Raw genomic sequence first — 19,516 nt, 5'->3', positions numbered from 1 at the left:
TATAAGTACATGGTCTATTTGATTCTTTGTCTTTCTATCTGGTGCTATCCATGTCTACTTGTGTATTTTTTTTTATGTTGGAAGAGACTCCCTCCTATTACAAGCTGATTGAACATACAAAAGTCTACAAGTAACTCTCCATTTTCATTTATTTCTCCTTCTGCATACTTTCCCATAACAGTTTCTTTATTAGTATTATCATTTCAAACCTTAGCATTAAAGTCTCCAATTATAAGTTGCATATCTTTTTTATTTGTTGTTTCTATACTTCTCTGCAGCATGTTATAAAAATTATCCTTTTCTTCCTGGATCGCATCATTTGTTGGTGCATAATAACAGTTATTGTGATGTTCTGCTTGCCGGCTTTAAATCTAGCATTTAGTATTCTTTCGGATATTCGGTTCCACTCCATTAGTGCACCATGAGCTTTCTTTGTCATCATTAGTGCAACTCCCTTTGTGTGGTCATTCGTATTTTGGTTCCCAGAGTAGATTAAATAGTGGCCAGAGTTTAATTTGATTTTTCCAGTTCCTATCCATCTTGTTTCGCTTAATCCCATTATTTCTAGTCTGTATTTTTCTAGAACTCTCGAGACTTGGTATATCTTCCCAGTTTTGAACATGGTTCTAATATTCCAACATCCCAGTCTAAGCTTGTCTTTTGGTAAGGTGTCTGTCACTTTCTTCAGGACCTCTGCTTCCCCAGAAGGGCTTTCACAGAGGTGCCTCATGTTCGTGGCCTTCTATTTTCTTCATATGGTATCATTTTGGAAGGTTTCAGTTTGCATAGCAAAGATTTTTTTCTGAGACTGGATTGCTAGCCCTGCACTCAACCCTCCCCAATTTATCTGGGCTTGGGACCAGCATGTCAAGTTTTCACTAAGCATGGCTGGGTTATATTTTTCTTTATATCGAATTTTAACTTTTCAGCCAACTATCCTGCATGCATACTGAACAATGATGGCCCATGCCAATTTCCACGTTACAAAAAAAAAAAAAAAAAAAAGTAAAAAACAGAAAACACGTAGAACAGATTCCTACGAGGGATTTCCAAAAAGTAAGGTAACACATTTTTTTTTCTCAAGGATGTTTAATAATAGGAAGTTGAAATTATACACCAAAAAATAAGGAACATGGACTACTTTTCCACATTTATTGATGCATTTGTCCCAATAACAGATCAGTTTATTAATACCAGTACTGCTGAAAAAGTCTGTGTCCACACCCAGTAACCAGCATCACACCACCTGATGAACTTCCTCATCCAAAGTGAAATGCTTTCTGGAAAGGTGTTTCTTGATAGGGCCAAACAGATGACAGCCTGAAGGTGCTGTCTGGGCTGTTAGGGGGGGGGGGATGTGGCAGAGTTCCTAATGATTATAGCACAACTACTCATGAGTGGTGTGCACAGTTTGTGTGTGTGTGTGTGTGTGTGTGTGTGTGTGTGTGTGTGTGTGTGTGTGTGTGTGTGTGTGTGTGTGTGTGTGTGTGTGAAGTAGCACTGTCATGCATCAAAATCACACCTCTAGTCAGGAGTCATTTGTGTCCATTGTTGGCTTTCAGTTTGTTCAATGTTAAACAATAAAACTCTGCATTGATTGTTCCTCCCTTCGGCAAGAAGCCCAAAAACAGAATGCCTTGGTGATGCCAGAATGCTGTGGTCACGACTTTTCAGACAGTGAGAACAGTTTTAATTTTTTTGCACAAAGGAGATTATGCATGTTTCCAGGTTAAGGTTTGCTCTCTGAGGTAAAGTGATGAAGGCATGTTTCATCTCCTGTGACTAGGCAAGCAAGAAAATCCTCATCTTTGTCACTATATTGCAACAGATTCTCCAGACACATCCCCATACTGCATGTTGCCTTGTGCTCCTCTAACAGTTGTTGGGGACATTGAGTGGAAGCACACCTTTCAAAAGCCATGGACATTGTGAACAATTATGTAAACAATGAACCCACTCAAGTTCACCACTTGTACAATTTCAAGCAGTTTCACTCACCTGTCTTCAAAAACGATGCCCTTAATGCATGAAATGTTGTCTTCTGTCTTGCTGGATGAAAGCTTTCCCACTGATGTCAATCTTCAATGTCACCACCACCAAGGTCCGAATTAAGTTCATTGCACCAAAAACACACCTGCTTCTTTGACATCACTTTTTCGCCATGCACAGCAACCAGTTCATGGTGAATGTCACTCGATGAAGCCTCTTTTGTTTCACCGAGTGACATTCACCACATTCATAGCTGCCATCTTGTAGATGGAATTAGATGACAATTAAAATATCCATAAATGATATTTTAATTCATTAATTATAAAAATTTTCTTCCCATTGCTGACAGGTGGCGGGTACTGCAAAAAAATAACCTGTTCAGTTGTAAGTAATGGAATGCCCAACACATTACATAATCTGTTCCAAATACGCAAGGCAACTGTAGAATGCATGTTCTACTGTTTCCATTTGGTAACAGATGTCCTCACATATTGGATTTCCAATGTTAAAGTACCTCCATTTGATGGTACTGACTTGAGGGTAGATATATGCAATTCTCCAAGCAAGATCTCTCTCTCCTGTTAAGGTACCCTTGAAACTTCATCAATTTATGAAACAAAATATTGTTGTCCGCACCCAACTGTGGAACTTCGCAGCAAAAGAGATTAAAGATTTCTTTATACCAAATTTTACTTTTTTTTTAATGGAGAGAATGTCAATTCCAGAGTGTTTTAGCAGTCTTAGAGTTAAGCACAGAGTGTTGTAGTATTCGGGAACAATCTCGGCTTTTGGGCCTGTATAATCATCAACTCCAAACAGGGGAAGATGAAAACCTGAGTAGTAACGGAGAAGCTATACACATGTGTGATCAGTCTGCAATATTTCATGGATTTTAGAATCTGTATTGCTTAGATAACAGAATTTTAAGACTGGAAGTCCAAATCCTCCATGCTTTATTGAGGTCTCATTAGTGGAAGCCAGACCCAGAGGTGATACCAAGGTTGAAGTAATGCAGAAGTCATATTTCCATATACAAGCAGCCAAAATGTGTCGACCTTATTACTAAAATACTCTGAATTAGAGATGTATGTTGAAAGTTTTTCCACTTGGTTATACTATAAATTAAAGATGCCAAGAAATCATATTGTTGGGTTAATCCTTTATCCAAGCGTAAGCAAAAATATAATTTCTTGACATCTTTAATTTATAGTATAACCAAGTGGAAAAACTTTCAATATCTATCTCTAATTCAGAGTATTTTAGTAATAAGTTGTGACACCTTTTGGCTAATTGTATACGGAAATATGACTTCTGCATTACTTCAACCTTGGTATCTCTCTTCTGGATCTGGTTTGTAATGAATAGGTTGAAACTGGTTTGGGTAGTGACCCTTCCCATAATGCATAGCATTATACATGTCCATAAAGATATATGCCTTGTATTATGAGATACTAAGGCAAGTGATGCGAGTCATTAGCCTTTAGATGATAGCTGATGAGCTACAGCCAAGGAGAATAGAAGTGGAACTGTAGGATAGAGAAAAGAGCACATTTGAGGCTATTTGGTGTGAGATTGAAACTAGCAGAACAAAATATACAGTTCGGTGCTGCTATAGACCAGGTGATTGGATGGTGGAGATAGTATGCATAAGCAAATAGAAGAAATGAGTGGAAGGAGGGTAATTATTATGGGAGACTTCAACTATGGTAACATTGATTGGAAGGAGGAGAGGACACATAGGAGGAGGGAATTGGATTTTATGCGCTTATTAAGGGATAACTATCTGCAACAGCATGTAATGGAAAATACTAGGGGGTCAGAGAGTGCTTGACCTAGTAATTGCATCTGAGAATTTCGCTGGCTGTAATGAATATGACCACGTTGCCACCAATTGGTGGGAGTGATCATAGGGTCTTGACTTGGGAGGTGGCTAAAGGTGTGGAATTTGCAATTAAGACAGGGTACATGTGGAATTATCAGGCTGGCAAGTATGACAAGCTTAGTAGTTTGATTGGTTCAGTGCCATGTAAACCATGAAACACTTCTTAACTGCATGGAAGGCAGTTAAGAAGTGTTTGCATGAGGCAATGGCTGACTGTATACCTAGAGTCCGAATAATAAATCAAGTTGGGGTTAAAAGGATGAATAACACCATTAAGCTTGAGCTGCAAAAAAAGAAACAACTATGAAGGGAATTTAAGGAGAAAGGTGACCTGCAGGCACATGAACAGTATAAAGCGCAGGCTAGAAGGGTAACGAGTGTCGTAAGAAAAGCAAAAATGGATTATGAAAGAACATTAGCCATGCAGGCTAAAGAGAATCCCAAACAGTTTTTTCGATATGTTGCAAGTAAAAGAAAAAATGTACATAGCAGAATGATTTTAAAGCATACCGATGGTAGGGAGGTAACCAAATCAATTGATATAGTTGAATTACTGAGTGAGCACTTTGCAAGAGTATATCATCCAGGTGGTGGCATTGCAGGAATGAATCAATAGACTATATGGGAATTGTGGTGAATGAAGTGGAGGTGAGTAGTCTATTACAAAACCTCAATATCAATACTTCTGTGGGAATATCAATATCAATACAAGCTCGTGTCGTACATGACACAGCTAAAGTATTGTCAGTGCCCTTGACCATTTTGTTTAATTTGAGTCTTGGGTCTGGTTAGTCCCGAGGGGGTGGAAAGAGGGGAAAATAGTTCCAATGCATAAAGGTGGTTCCAAGGCTGCTGTTGAAAATTACCGGCCAATCAGCATAACAGGAATTGTTATCAACGTCATGGAGAAAATAGTCAAGAGGAAAATACAAGATTGGATAGATGAAAATGGGATACTGTATCGGTGACAGCATGGTTTTGTGAAGGGTAGGTCATGCCTCAGTAACTTGCTCACGTTTTATAGCACAGTGATGGCTGAACTGGATAAGGGTAATGGGTTTACAGTGATTCTACTGGACTTGGCTAAGGCCTTTGACAGGATACCACATGGAATTCTAATCAGTAAACTGCACATATGGGAATGGATATAGGGTTGGTGAGATTGATAGGAGGGTGGCTGATGGAGAGATATCAGAGAGTGGCTTATTCAGGAGTAGAGTCCAAAAGACGGCCTGTGACTAGTGGTGTGCCGCAGGGTTCTGTTCTTAGACCACTACTTTTCAATTTGTTCATTAATGATATACAAAAGGATCTGAGAGGAAGTGTTCACTTGTAAGGTTATGCATTTTGGGGTGAAAAGATTAGCCGCAGTATATCACATTGGTGGAACCATACTCCAAGAGATTGATAAGGCCAGGGTTTTGGGAGTGTTGGTGGATAGGGAGTTGAAGTTTAGGGGGCACATTGCAAAAGTGGCTAAATGAGCTTATCAAATCACTTGGTTGCTGAATATACTTTAACAAGCAGAGACAAACAAGTTATTGTTCCTCTGTATCGAGCCGTGATAAGACCGCATCTAGATTACTGTGCCCAGATATGGGTGCCAGGGTTTCTTCTGATGGGGAGGAGGTGGATAGGATCCAGAGACGAGCGACCAAGATGATAGCAGGTTTATGGAATGAACCTTATGAGAACAGGTTGAAGATTTGTGGGTTGCAGAAATTGGTTGATAGGCAGAAAAGGGGTGATATGATTGAGACATTCAAATTACTGAAGGGTTTCTATAAGATTAATTCAGAAGATATTTTTGAGAATAGGACTGGTAGTGGGAGGACTAGGGGCCATACATGGAAGCTGGCAAGAATGTGGTTAGCAAGGGTGTTAGAGCTAGGTTTTTTACTTGGAGAGTGGTGAATGAGTGGAATAAGCTGCCAGAGTCTGTTGTGTGTGCCATGACTGTGAATGAGTTCAAGGCGAGGTATGGTAGATACTGTGTGAATGTCGAATAGTTGTTCTTGACATGATGTTAGGGCCTCCCTCGATGAGTCTGTCGACTTCCTGGAGTTGCCCATAATAATAATAATAATAATAAATAATAATAATATACGAGCTGCCTAGTTGTGAAGTTAATTCACGCACAAACTTTGTTTGCTTACACTTGGATCAAGGATTAAACCAACAATATAATTTCTTGGATGATCAAATCCAAGACTCTCAATCCTCTGTTACAAACTGACTGAAGCAGTTACTCTACAAAAACTCGAGAAATTAATTTTCTTCACTTCTGGTTGCTATTTCATCATCCCAATCTACATTTTCATAATTAAAATTGCCATAATGATGAACCTTTTCATATTTGCTTATCGATTTCATGATCACTGTCCTCCACATTATAGGGTCTATAGCAACATCTCCAACTAAGTATTTCATTCTATTTACTTCTATTTCATACCACACTGCTTCACAAATACTGTCACTCTTTCTCTATCTTGCAGACACATTACTCCTTTTCTATCATCAACAGCACTTTACCTCCTAATTATTCTCAATTCCAGTAGCAGCCAATCCTAATTTTATCACTGTCATATCTGGCAAAAAGTTTGACTGCCTTTCTTATCACACTCAATCAATGCAACAACTGCATTCTGATACTTCTTGCATTTGTATATATACATAACAGCTCATTTCTGGATCTATAACAGGTTTCACTGATAGCACTAATTAGATGTGATATCTCCATGCATTCATCAAGCCATTCCTCTTTCTCTAAGGGGCCCATACCAGTAACATATTCAAACCCAACTGTTCCCCCCTACATCTCAGGCCATCAAATTTCTTTTTTGTTTACTCAACAATTTTGCTTCCTCTTTTAGCATGACATTTCTCACATGGTGTTTCATAAGCATCACTTCAATTCCCTCCTTCTTTACTTTTCTGCACTTCTACATCACTTCTTACTTGCTCAGATCCATTCCATACAGTCATTACTCTCCTTCCATTAGCAGCCTATCCAAATGACTTGCACCAAAACCATTCAAATGTAGTTCATCACACTTATACAATTCCATTCTTCCTTCAAACTATACCATTCATAATCTTTGTTCTCTGCATCATGCTATCACTGTCATATCTGTGGAAAAACACTGACTGCCTTGCCTATCACACTATTTTCTTTTATTCTTCTTAACAATCTCTATTAATAACAATATTACATATAAAACAACCTAAAAGTCTTCCATGATACTGTAAGAGAAATTACAAAGGAATTCTCAGCAAAAGCAGTAACAATGATAAACAATAAGATGACTGAAACCAGGAATATTGAATATGTAAGAAAAATCTGGTCAAACCATTTTAAGACTATCTTCCACCAAGGAAACAAAACTACAATGCCAACAATAGAAGAAAATAATGATCACCCAAAAATTTTATAAGAAGAAGTTAGATATGCAATAAAACAGATGAAAAACAATAAAGCACCAGGCATTGATACTATCCCTACTGAACTGTGGTCATATGGAGGCAGCATATCAATAGAATATTTAGCAACCCTATTCAATAAAATACTATAAACAGGAGAGATCCCAGATGAATGGAGAACTGGAAAGATCATCCCAATATACAAGAAAGGAGACAAAAGAGACTGCAGAAATTACAGAACAATCAATTTACTCCCTCACACCTATAAAATATTCATAAGAATTATACAAAATAGATTAAAAAAACACCTACGAAGAAATGATAGGCATAGAACAAGCTGGTTTCCGAGGAAACTATTCAAAATAGACCAAATTTTCACATTGTACCAACTAGCAGAGCTCAGCTGGGAAGACCATAAAGAACTATATTATTGTTTTGTGGACTTTAATCAAGCTTTCGATAACATCAGCAGAGAAATCCTTCTTAAAATTCTACTAGAAAAAGCAATAGACAAATATATAATACAGTTTCTGATAAAATATTACTTTAAGACAAATGCAATAATTAAAAAGGACACACTCACAATAGAACCCATAGAGATCCAAAAAAGGAGTAATGCAAGGATGCCCATTATCCCCATGCCTATTCAACATATATCTAGAAGTTGTAAAGAAGGCAATAGACAATGAGCCTGGAATCAATGTCAACGGTTTAAACATAAATAATTTCAAATATGCAGATGATCTCGTCCTTCTTGCAAGAACCCCAAATGAACTACAAAAGTTGATCAACAAGCTAAACGAAACCTGTAAAACATATGACATGACAATAAATATACAAAAGACAAAAGTGATGAAAATAGGGAGGAAGAGAACTACCATCTCAGCCACCCTAAACGGAGAACAAGTAGACAACTTCATATACCTTGGATCAAAATTAACAGAAACAATAGATGAACTCAAAACAATCAAACACAGAATAGTGATAGGATGGACCACCATGGGAAAATTACAGAAAATCTGGAAAACAAACAAGATATCTAAGCAAGCCAAAATCAAATTATATGAAGCAATAATTATACCAACAGTCATCTATGGAGCAGAAGCGTGGACAGTTAAAAAAAGAGAGGAGAAAAAACTGCTGGCATTTGAAATGAAATGCTTAAGAAAAATAAATAGAACAAGTTGGATAGAAAAGAAAACAAACATCACAGTCAGACAAGAACTATTGTATAAAAAAACAATAATAGAAAAAATTAGAAACAACAACTAAGAAGGTTTGGACACACTGTATGCATGGACGCAGACAGACTTCCTAACGTCCTAATCAATACTTTTCCAACTGAAAAAAGAAGACCTGGAAGACCAAGAATTACCTGGCTGAAATTAATAAAGAACATCTCGGGATGCAGAACATATAAGGAACTTTTTCGAACAGCAAGGAATAGAGAAGACTGGAAGATCCTGCACAAGAGAAGACTCAACCCGTCTTAGACAGGAGAGGAGAAGAAGAAGAACAATCTCTGGATATCCAGCATTACATTCTCTTTGTTCCCAATCAAGTCGGTTGTTCCTACTACATCTACCAACTCTTCTGCTCATTTATTCCTCAATCATTCTATATCTCCCAGAAAACAAACTTTGTGCATCTTCTCATTCACAATAACTCTAATAATCGAATCCACTTACAACACTTGTGAGTCTTTTGTTACTTCTTTCATCCAGCCATCAGTATTTCAGTTTTCTTTGTTCTTTCTGTTTGCAATTCCATATGTATACACAATTCTCATCATTTCAGTCTGCATCCACTTCATCTTTTGCCTTTACCAGCTTGGCTTTACTGTCAGTCCAACATGTTCTTATTCTGTAGACGCACTTGTTATCTTACCTTGCACTCTGTTTTTCACTGTCATTCTTATACAGTATTTAGTATTTTCAGGGAGGATAGAGTAGACAGTATAAGGTGTGGGTTACTGCTAATGAATTGCAGCCAACAAGATTAGGAGTCATTCAGGCAGATGGCAGTTCTTTTTGAGTCAATATGGTGTAAGATTGAAGCCAATAGGAGAAAATATACAACTGTATGCAGCTACAGAAGAGTGGGGTGCCAGGCATGATGTGGAAGAAATGCATCAGCAGATTAATACAATAAGTGCAAGTCGAGTAATTATTATGGAGGACTTCAACTTCAGAGACATAGTTTAGGAGGAGGAGGAAAGATCACATGGCAGGAAGAAAATTGAAATTATATACTTACTGGGAGATAAATTCTTGAAGCAAAATGTGACGGAGAGGATTAAAGGCGCAGGAGTGTTGGATCTTGTTCTAGGATCAGAATATCTGTCCATATTGTCTCCAATTGGAAAGTGATTATGTAGTCTTGACTTGGAAGGTAGCAAGAGATATGGAAATTCCAGTTAAGAAGATGCATATGTGAAACTACAAGGCAGGTGATTATGATACACTCAGTAGGCAGCTTGAAGCAGTACCATTGCAAGGGAAGGATTTCAGAGTGCATAGAGGATAGTCAAGGGGTATCTGGAGAAAACAATATCACATAGTATATCCAAGTTAGGAGAGTAAATCTTGTAGGAGTTAGAGATGAGAAATATCATTAAGCAAGAGCTAAAAAAAAAAAAAAAAAGGTTATATATATATGGAGAAAGGTGACCAGCTAACTAATGAAGAGTACAGGGATAAGGCAAGAAAGGTGAGTAGCATAGTAAGAAAAGCAAAAATCAGATTATGAAAAGAAATCAGCCGAAGAGGCAAAGAAAATGCCAGAGTTTTTTCCTTATGTTTCACTTTGTCACCTTTCTACTATTTGCACTCATTAAAATTGTCCTTTCATAGTCATTCTTCCTTCTACTTGCCACATAAGGAAAAAACTAATATATCCCTGCCAAATGATCACTTGGCAGGGGTATATCATATCCAAGTGAAATATTGTTATGACAGAGGTGACAGGGACTGATGTGAGAACAGAGGTTAATAACTGGAGATGCTTAATATATTGCAGAATCTGAATGCAAATACAGCTGTGGGTTTGGATGGGATATCGGTTCGCATTTTAAGAGAATGTGCAGGGGAACTGAAGATGCCTTTGACTAAACTGTTTAGTGTCAACTCTGGCAAAGTCCCAAGAGAGTAGAAGGAGTGCAAAATAATTCCTTTGCATAAAAGAGGATATAAGTCTGTGGTAGGAAATTATAGACCAATCAGTATTTCAGGAGTGGTGGTAAAAGTATTGGAAAAATTGGTCAAAAAAAAAGAGAATTCAGGAATGCGTAGATATGATACCCTATGAGGAGCAGTATGGCTCTGTGAAAGGTAGGTTATGCCTTAGTAATCTATTAACTTTTATAACAGGGTGTCAGCTGAGTTGGATAAAGGGAATAGCTACACAATGATACTATTGGATTGTACAATGGCATCTGAAAGGATACAAATGGAACTCTATTACACAAACTGCAACAAATTGGGATGGATATGAAACAGGTAATATGAATAAAAGAGTGGTTGATGGATAGATGCCAAAACGTAGCATATGGAGTGATGGAGGAGCAGAATCCAGGAGAAGGCAGGTGACTAGTGGTGTGTCACAAAGCTCTGTGCATATACCACTGCTGTTTAATTTGTACATAAATGATATAAGAAATAATTTGAAGGGAGATAGTCAGTTGTTTCCTGATGACACAAAGTTGGATCAAGTAACAGTTAATCAAGATGATGAAGAGAGATTACAGGATGATTTGAACAGGCTGATGGTATGGGCAAAACATAATGGATATTGATTTAATGTGGAAAAATGTAAAGTTATGCATTTTGGAATACAAAGATTACAAGCTGTGTAACACATTGAGGGAACTGTACTCCAGTTCCAGGAAACTGATGAAGCCATGGATTTGGGGGTAGTAGTAGGCATAGATTTGAAGTTTAGAGGGCACACACACTGCTAAAGTAGCCAGGGTAGCTCACAGGATTACTTGGCTATTCAAGAATGCACCAACAAACAGAGATCAATGAGTTATCATTCCTCTTTATAAAGTCTTGATATGACCCACATCTGGATTACTGTGCTCACGTCTGGTCACATGGATTTCTTAGGGATGAGGGATCCTCTTCACTGCTTCCTTAAGCAGTGAAGAGGATCCAGAGGTGAGTGACCAAGATGATGGGTGGTCTGTGGAATGCTCCCTATGTAGGTAGACTGAGGGACTGTGGATTGCAAAGTTGGTTGATAGGCAAAAAAAAAAAAAAAAAGGGAGGGAGGGATATGACAGAAACCTTTAAGTTACTTAAAGGATTTTATAGGATAGATGCAGGGTATTTTGCCACTTGGCTAGAGGATGCAGAACAAGAAGTAATTCCTGGAAGTTAGATAAGAGTGTGGTTAGCAAGGGCATGAGGACTAGACTAGATTTTTCATTTGGATGGTGAATGAATGGAATGGGCTGCCTGAGTCAGTTGTGAATGCTTTGTCTGTTAATGGTTTCAAGGAGAGGTATAATAGATATTGTGGGATCTGTTTCCCATGATGAATCTTAAGACTCCATAGAGGTGCCCAAGAAATAATAATTTTCACACACTTCCTTATGGCGAGTTGTTTCACACACTTCCTTAACATTTGCAGGATCTTCATCAAAAACAACCACCATTACCCCCAAGTCTGTATCTCAATTTCCTGCAATCCAGTACCATTAATGTGATATATGGAATGCATAACCTTACATGTCTCCCTCCATGGTATGGTATTTCAGGTAATTATCCCTTAGTAACTGCATAAATTCTATTTGCTTCTTGCACCTGTTTCACCTATTTCATATCCCGTCTACTCTCTCTCTCCACCAACACAATACCTCTACTTTTGCTAATTATGCATTTCTGATGTCTCATTGAAAAACAAAGCTTTTTTCAAACTTCTAACTCCAAAACCATTCAAACACAAGTCATCAGAAATATACAAGTGCTTTTGTTCTACGAATCCACTCCATGCATCTATAACTGCACACCATTCCACCTGTACAATCTTCAGTAAAAGTTTGAGAGCAACATCCTTCCTGATAACTGATATGTAAGCAAAATAAAGTAACCTGCACAATTCCAGATGATTGATGTCACCGGATGTGAAGTGCAACCACTAGAAACCATTATGCAAATAAATAGCAACTATATTCAACTGTCAGGTTAACTGAGAGTTAACTAGATAATTGAAATGAAAATATCACCACATCAAAAAAACAAACAAACAAAAAAAAAAAAACACTCAAAAATATGAAAACCCAATACTGGAAACACAGACACCAAGAAACAAAAGTTACTACAAAAAAAAACAATGTTAGCCTATCTCCCCCCCCCCTAAAATATAAAAAAATAAATAAACCAATATACATACACCTGCCTCTTCCCAAAACACATATACACATACTAATGTACATAAATACTTGTCCCATATAATAATAAAAACAAGTATTTATGTACATTAATACTAATGTACATAAATACTTGTTTTTATTATTATATGGGACAAGTATTAATACTAATGTACATAAATACTTGTTTTTATTATTATATGGGACAAGTATTTATGTGTATATGTGTTTTGGGAAGAGGCAGGTGTATGTATATTGGTTTATTTATTTTTTTATATTTTAGGGGGGGGGGATAGGCTAACATTGTTTTTTTTTGTAGTAACTTTTGTTTCTTGGTGTCTGTGTTTCCAGTATTGGGTTTTCATATTTTTGAGTGTTTTTTTTTTTTGTTTGTTTGTTTTTTTGATGTGGTGATATTTTCATTTCAATTATCTAGTTAACTCTCAGTTAACCTGACAGTTGAATATAGTTGCTATTTATTTGCATAATGGTTTCTAGTGGTTGCACTTCACATCCGGTGACATCAATCATCTGGAATTGTGCAGGTTACTTTATTTTGCTTACATATCAGTTATCAGGAAGGATGTTGCTCTCAAACTTTTACTGAAGATTGTACAGGTGGAATGGTGTGCAGTTATAGATGCATGGAGTGGATTCGTAGAACAAAAGCACTTGTATATTTCTGATGACTTGTGTTTGAATGGTTTTGGAGTTAGAAGTTTGAAAAAAGCTTTGTTTTTCAATGAGACATCAGAAATGCATAATTAGCAAAAGTAGAGGTATTGTGTTGGTGGAGAGAGAGAGTAGACGGGATATGAAATAGGTGAAACAGGTGCAAGAAGCAAATAGAATTCTACAACACTGGATATTTGCAAGAAGCAAATACAACACTGGATTCTTCATAAAAAATCTGAACATGCATGCACATGTGCACGCACACACACACACACACACACACACACACACACACACACACACACACACACAGAGAGGAAAAAAAAACTGTAGGGAAAAAAGAAAGAAAAATCCATGAAAATAAACATCCTACAGCAACAGACAACACTCTTCAAGAAACATTACTAAGAAAAATCATTAAAAATAGCAAAGCACCTTAGTAAACATAACGTAAACAAACTGAAAACATTACATTCAGCAATGTCTGTTACATCTCAGTTATTAGAAAGAGGCTTGCTTCAAACTTTTACCAAACCTTCTTGTTGACTCCTTAGCTATCATAGCCCTTCTCAATTCAGTCCAATCATGTCAAGGCAGCAGCGCCACACAATCTCTACTTTCGTTATTTCAATGATAAAACTTTCTATAAATATCTCTGATCCAGAGTATTTAATAACATGGCAATACATTTTCAATAATAGTGTATAGAAAATATTTGAATTTTGAATTGATCTTGTTAACTTCCTGAGTCTGGTTCCCACTCATAAGACCTCAATAAAGATCCACCTCTGTTCAAATTGGAATAATGTCACATGGGACTGTGATACATGATTGAAATTAAAAGAAACAATAAAACATAACATGATTGAATCGGGAAATGAACATGCTTTCCTCAAAAGGAAATATTATTAACTCCAGACTTCCATGGAGTCAAAGATTCATTGTGGGAGGTAAACACTGTTACACACAATATCAGGCAATGCATTCCCCTCATCCACCACTATCCATTCAAAGAACCAACTCTTTATACCTCTGCTCATATATACAGCTTCCAGGGATGTCGTCCCTCATTCTACCCCTTCCTCATCTATGAAATATTTCCACATTAACATAGTAACAACTATGTACCAACATAAATGTCCCAATCATATCCCCGCCAATTCAGGACCTCTCTTCCTCCTATTCACAAGCCTTTGCAAACTACATTCCCTCAATCTGTCTTCATATCCCACATCCCAAAGACCAGTTATGACCTTCATCAGTCTTCTCTAAAACCCTTTCCAATATATCCTCATCACTATGAGGAGACCAAATCTGCACACAATAATCCATATAAGGCCTGATCAATACTTTATAAAATAGAACCTGAAGCTCTTTATTTCTGCACGTTAAGGTACTATGCATCACTGTCATAATCAGATGTGGTGACTTCACAACTTGTGCAATGTGACCTCTGAACTTCAAATCCTTGTCCACCACCACTAAAAGGTTTCTCGTCTCCTCACTATACGCCAAAATTTTCCCACCAGTGCCTCCGTAGTGCAATTGGAAGAACGACGGTGCATTGTGCCCTTCGATTAGAAAAGGCCTAAGTTCAATTCTCATCATGACGGGAGGAATCTTTATATGGACTTTTTCAATCGAAGGTGAGTTAGCCGATCTCAAACAGAGGTAGCAGGGCTTTTTCTCCAGGAAACTCAGGTTTTTCATCCCAAATAGACAAATCGGCCCTTCAGAACACATGCAATTTACAGAAAAAAAAAAAACTGGCTGTGGTGGTAGCGGTAGTGATTGTGGGCAGTAGATGGCGTTGATGTAGGTGATTGGTAGTAGAGGTTTTGTGTAGTAGTGGAGAGAGTTGTACAGTAGGTGTCCTCCTGCGATGAGTCTTCGGACTCCTTGGAGGTGTCACGAATAATAATAAGTGTATACTTTGCATCCTATTGTTGCCTACCAAATATCAAGCCCTTACAATTTGCAATATTGTTCCATACTGTTGCAACTCATACAATCTGTTCAAGTCCTCCTGTAAGGCCATAATATCTGCTTGATTCTTCATTGCTCTCCCTAGTTTTGCACCACCTGCAAGTAGTTGCTGATATACAACTAAACTCATCTTATTATCATTAATATATAAATTAAATAACAATGGTTCTAAATCTCTCACCAACCTCTCCAATACCTCAACTACAACTTCAAATAAACAGATCAGCCTATAATTTGTAGCCCTAGCCTTCTCACCACCTTTGTGAAGTGGAACAATTTTACCTTCCTTCCACTCCTTGCTTGTGCTGTTGCAAGACTCTTGTTAAACAGGTAGACCAAGGCTGATCATCAAGTCCTATTGTCTTCTTCTTCTTCTTTAGTATTCTGTAATTGAGCAGGTTCTTTTAGTAGCAGAAACTTTCTTTCCACTCACTTCTGTTCTGAGTCTTCTCTTTCAAGGTTGTGTACCTGTCTCCATTCAGCATGTCATCTAGCATTGTTTTCCTTACTCTTCCTCTGGGTCTTTTTCCATTTATTTTTCCTTCGATGGCATTTCTGATGATTCCATTCCCTCTCAGAATATGTCCAATCCAGTTTCCCTTGCTTCTTTTTATCCTCCTTAACAGACTTCTTTCTTCTTCTACTCTTTTTTAAGACTTCTTCATTAGTTATTTTATCTGTCTCCATTTGATTTTTTCCATCCTTCTCCAAATCCACATCTCAAAGCTTTCCAAAATCTTAATTTCTTCTTTCTTCAATGTCCAAGTTTCAGATGCATAGAGGGCAACACTCCACACATAACATTTTATTAGTCTTTTCTTTAGGTTTCTATCTATTTTACTTCTGAATAAATTCCATTTTCTATTAAAGGCATCTCTTCCCATCGGTATTCTTGCTTTTATGTCACTTTTACATCTTCCATCACTGCTAATAACACTTCCTAGATATTTAAATGTCTTTACTTGATTCAATTTTTCCCCATTTATTCTGATATCCATTTTTGCCTCTTTCCTTGTTATTTTCATTACTTTTGTTTTTCTGATGTTCTGATGATTATTCATATTCAAGACTGGCTTGACAGATAAATTACAGTAGCTGAATTTACTATAGAATATGAAAGAAAGCAAGACTGAAATTTCCAGGACCAGACAGTCTAGGGACAGACTTTCACTATAAGAAATTAGATTTTATTTTTTCCATTCTAGTTATACTCTTTAATTGCTTTCTCTTTACAGATCACATACTAAGTAAATTTGTAGCTAGACATTCCATTTTTATTCCAAAACCAAATAGAGACTGGAGGTCTATTTCTCTATCTAATACTAATTACAAGATTTTATTTGCATTATACCATGCATGATACCAGTAGATTGAGTATGACGGAGCAGTGTCTCAAAAAAGGAGGGTAACCAGCGGTGTGTCCCTGTTCTATTCTTGGGTCTCTGCTGTTTAACTTGTTTGTAAAGGACGTATGATGTGGACTGACTGGGAATCTTCAGTTATTTGCTGATGATGCAGAGTTCGGAAGAATTACAAGCAGCACTAATGATGCTGAATCCCTTCAGGGAGACTTGAAGACTTTTTACTTGGACAAAAGGGTCGTAGTTTTAATATCAATAAATGCAAGGTGTTGCATTTTGGAGGGCAAAACTATAAGGCTGTGTACTATATCGATGGTGCTGTATTTTAATAAGTGGATGAGATTAGAGATTTGGGAGTGATGGTTGACTGTAGACTGAAGTTCAGAGGGTGTATTGTTGCACATCGTAATGCTGCTATAATAAGAAGTACTCTAACATGCAAGGATAAGGAAGTGGTTGTGCAACTGTATAAGGTACTGGTCGGACCACACTTGGACTATTGTACTGAGATCTGGTCACCTAATTTTCAATGTAATACAGAGAGGATCCAGAGATGAGTGACAGACAATATCAGGAGTTCTGAATGCTGCCTATGGAGAGAAGTTGGAGGATAGGAGGAAGAAAGGTGATATGATAAGAGACGTTTAAGTCAGTGAGAGGATTTTATCAGATTAATCCAGAGGAGATTATAAAAAGAGTAGAAGATGAGAGGGAAAGAACTAGAGATCATTCCTGGAAGTTATGCAAAAACGTGTGGTGAAGATAGATTTTTTACATGGAGAATTGTCAGTGAATGGAATGCATTACCAGAATGTGTTGTTAATGCAAGGGGTGTTAAGGATTTTAAGATTCTATATGATAAGTACGTTGTCAGTTGAATGAACCTCCCACGATGAGTCTGTCAACTCCACGGAGGGTGTAATAATAATAAATCATCAGCAGGAGGCTTAAAACAGAAATGATATACATAATCAAAACACAGGTGTATTTAGTCCCAAGGCTGAGTAATAAAACTTAACCTGTTCCTGCTAAATGATCTGCTCAGCCTAGTTAATATGAAAAAGTATCTGTTGGCAGAACTCTTGGTGAATCAAACTCCATTATTTGATGATGTACAGCATTCTTTTCAGTTCACACTGCCCAGCAGTACTCCAGGGTGGGCAAAAGGCTGCTGTCCATCATTAAGGAGTCCATGCTAATACTAGTCAATGGGTTCCTATCTGACCTAGTAAAAATTCAAAAAGGAAATCTCAGTCCCTTGCTCTTTGCATTGGTTCTGGTAACTTTTTTTTTGCAAGAAGTCAACAACTGATATGCAGTGCAAGGGATAATAATTCACACAAGTATGAAAGAAAATAATGTGTTAGCATAGGAAGATGATGTAATAGGCACTTGGAAGGAAAATTATTCACTATACATCTTTCTTGGTATTTTGGAAAATTAAGCAACATCAGCCTGTTAACTGCCAAGGTTGACAAGATTAAATATTAAATTTTTTTTGGAAGATGGGATCTCTGAGGCATTCCATTTGGATTAATCCCTAAGAGAAAACACCTCTTCATACTAGGAATTCCCTTCTCTGCCTATTCCATACTACTTAAAGAACACAGGTAAAATTTGAAACGTTAGAAAACTTGACAACTTTCCTTTAACCATAATTTTTTTTTTACCTTTGGAGTCAACAGTCTTGTTCGAGGGCACATTAAAAGTCAGAAGCACTCCATCCATATTAGCTATCTGTGAAAGTTCAAAATCGTCTTGTTTTCTAGAATTTATGATGAATCTGTGAAACTCAATAAATTTTATTTTCGAATTCATCTGACATTGTGATATTTTCATTTTGGCACACATGAATAAATCATTTTTCTTCATAAATCTAAAGCGCCATGATGGCAACTCTGTAAAATCAATGATAATTCTTTTTATTGCCAATAATTTTGCTCATTGAATAATCATTTTTGTAGATACACAGCAACCCAATCTTCTTTGATCTATTATCCAAGTTTTTAATTCATTTTAATTTCTGGCCATTTTGCCAGTTTTCTGCAGAGATTGTGTTTTTTAGAATTTGCTTCTATTAATTGCTACTCTTGTTTCCTCCAAGTTCATACCATTTTTTCTGTAGGCGGAGGCCCAAAGTGTTGCTCCACTGCCCTATTGCCATTCTATTTTGCATACTCAAGCACACTATGCTTCAATGCTATGTCTGTAGCATTGAAGCATAGTGTAACGTATAGCTATATCTGTGCTTCATAGAATCTATAGGCTATGAAAAAAATTAAATATAAGAATGTATTGATTACTTGTTTAAATGCACGGTGACTGTTAGCAACTGTGCAACCATTCAAACTGATAAAGCATCACCGACAAGCGATGCCACACCGTAACTGTGCATACATAAAAAAAACACATTGGTGTATAAGATACACCATAAGATGCATTGGTTTATACGGTACATTTGGCTTAGAGGATACATTCTAATTTTCATATAAACATTTTACAAAAAAAAGTACATTTTATAAGGCAAAAAATATGGTGTGTGTGTGTGCATATTATTATTATTATTATTATTATTATTATTAGGTGACACCTCCAAGGAATCCAAAGACTCATTGAAGGAAGGCATCTACTCTACATATCTCTGTCTCCACCACTCACAGTCCACGAACTACACCAATGCCATCTGTCGCCCACTACCACCATTTTTACAGACAATCACAATCTCCGTGCCCATGGCTGGATTTGAACCAGCAGCCTTTTGGCTGGAGAGTGGATATGCTAACTACTCGGCCAACCAGGCCAGGACTTATATATAAATCCTGTCATCTCTAC

General features: G+C 37.1%; 1 protein-coding gene across 1 annotated transcript in view; it reads right to left on the bottom strand.

Moving 5' to 3' along the window:
* Positions 1-19,516, bottom strand: part of LOC150102406 (uncharacterized) — a 357,402-nt gene that overhangs the window by 148,555 nt on the left and 189,331 nt on the right. The gene's annotated exons all lie outside the window — the stretch shown is intronic.

Source organism: Typopeltis vanoorti, chromosome 10 (genome assembly GCF_054136105.1).
Source record: "Typopeltis vanoorti isolate ZY-2024b chromosome 10, IOZ_Tvanoo_1.0, whole genome shotgun sequence".
Classification (NCBI taxonomy): Eukaryota; Metazoa; Arthropoda; class Arachnida; order Uropygi; family Thelyphonidae; genus Typopeltis; species Typopeltis vanoorti.
The sequence above is the reverse complement of the archived record's forward strand: the minus strand, read 5'-3'. Positions and strand labels throughout refer to the sequence as shown.